The following is a 2,006-nucleotide window of genomic DNA, read 5'->3' on the forward strand; positions in this document are numbered from 1 at the left end:
TTTTAAACTGACTCCAGGTGTCCATGTATTAGTAGTAGTAGTAGGAAGAAAGCAAAAACCGAAAGAATTTATTGTACACTGAGATTTTAACGTATATTTAACCCTCAGTCTACTGCCTATTTTGTTATAATAAAAAGTGTATATTGAGCTTTACTTAAAAACTCTTACAGCTATGGGGAATTATTTTATTTGCCATGTTGAACGTATAAATATGAATATATATATATATAAATATATTTTCCTTTACTTTTCACCGACACCTATTTGTTTCAATTAGTTTCTTATGCATTCAGTAGAGCAGAGGAGACCTATGGTCCTTAGACAGGTTCCTCTGTAAGGGTTAAGGTTGGGAACAGGACACATGTAAACCCTAACTCTGAACTCCACTGACTGGCTGGGGTGTAAACTGTGTTGGTGAAGCAGTGGGAATGTAAAGTAACCAACATGGTGGCAGCTGGTTCTCCTCTCCCCCTCTCCATGTCCACTTCCCTGCAAGTTTTATTTTTTCATGTGATGATGTGCATGGTTTTTAAAAGCAATAGTCTTTATTAAATTAAAAAACAAGGGGAAAAAAAGAGGAATCTATGTTCACCAAGGATCGTGACGTCATATCTTCAAGCTCCGCGAGGGGATCGTCCGGACAGACTGGAGTAGACGGTCCTCAAGAGTGTGTGTGGACATGGCCGTTGTTCGTATCTGAAGGGAAAAGATCTGACAACGCGCTCCGAAGCGCAACGCCTTTAACTGTCCTTCGGAGGATGCCTTGCTGGAATCCTCCCTCCCTCTCCTGCTTCCACAAAGATGATTGTTTTCTATAAGAGTTATTCTGCTTCTTCTTCTGCTTCTTCACCACCTCACCACAGCTTTCTATCTCACTTTTGGATTCGAGTCTGTAAATAATCCCTTTCCTGATTCATTCAATTTGTCATAAAGAGGAGAACTGCTAATAAAGCCTTTCTCATACATCATAGTGCTGTGGCTCTCTTCCTTCTAGATGTCTCTCTCAGTGTTGGGGAAAGCTACTCTGAACATATAGTTTACCAAGCTACCAATTACTTCACACTGGAAGAAGTTAAGCTACACTAAAGCTACCCTTATGAAAAATATAGTTTACTGAACTAAAGTTACTTTGGAAAAAGTAGGTCACTACATCCAAACTACTTTGTGAAAAATTATCATGTATCAATCTGAAATGTAATAGACTATAGTTAAGGAACATGACTGCAAGAACAGATCACTCTAGAGTCAGATGTTAACAGAATGTGTGATTTAGCCTATTAAACACAAAAAACAGTTTGAAGTGAGAATTGGGCAGCTCTGATGCTGAAAAATAAAGGAACTTCTTGTCTATTTCACCCATATTTTATTTTATTTTTGTTAAAAAAAAAAAGTTGTATGTAGATTAGTTAGCTACACCGCTACATGGAGAAAAAAAAGTCATTAACTACTGAAAACACTACCCAGATTTGAATTTAGTTCAATTACCACCAAGCTACTGCAAAATGTAGTTAAATTACTAGTTTAACTACATATAGTTCACTACTCCCCAACACTTCTCTCTCTGCCTCTTTACTGAAACTCTTAGGCTAATGGTGTCCTGTTTGTCATTGATTTAACCAGAGTAGTCCACTCAGACAGAAACACTTGTCACTGTAATTCAGAGTTCCGGGATCCCCAAAACATTAAAATAAAACAAAAAAAGTTACATGTGCACTTAAAAACAAAAAACAAGGAAAAAATGTTCCATGTCTACTTTGGTGTAGATAAAAAATACTTACCATAGTATGTGCTGATTATATTCTAGGAATTAATTTAGCTCAACCATATTATCCACTGTTTTATAATGTTCTCCTGGGGAAGATCTATTGTTGTGTTGTGAGTGTGTGACATGGACATGTCTGATGTGTATCTTCCAGTAGTGAATGGATCCCTGTGATTAGCTACAACAAGAGTGTGTTCGATCAATGGGAACTTGGCACAAACACATTCTCTCAGCATGTCAAAGT

At 37.2% G+C, this 2,006-nt stretch overlaps 1 protein-coding gene across 11 annotated transcripts in view; it reads left to right on the plus strand.

Moving 5' to 3' along the window:
* LOC121534111 (disks large homolog 1) overlaps positions 1 to 968 on the plus strand; it is a 253,752-nt gene extending 252,784 nt beyond the window's left edge. For all 11 annotated transcript variants that reach the window (XM_041840572.2, XM_041840573.2, XM_041840574.2 and 8 more), the window contains one exon: positions 1 to 968. This exon is cut by the window's left edge and continues 1,076 nt beyond it. The gene's annotated coding sequence lies outside the window, so the exon portion shown is untranslated.
* Positions 969 to 2,006: the final 1,038 nt, after the last annotated feature.

This window comes from Coregonus clupeaformis, chromosome 20 (genome assembly GCF_020615455.1).
Source record: "Coregonus clupeaformis isolate EN_2021a chromosome 20, ASM2061545v1, whole genome shotgun sequence".
NCBI lineage: Eukaryota > Metazoa > Chordata > Actinopteri > Salmoniformes > Salmonidae > Coregonus > Coregonus clupeaformis.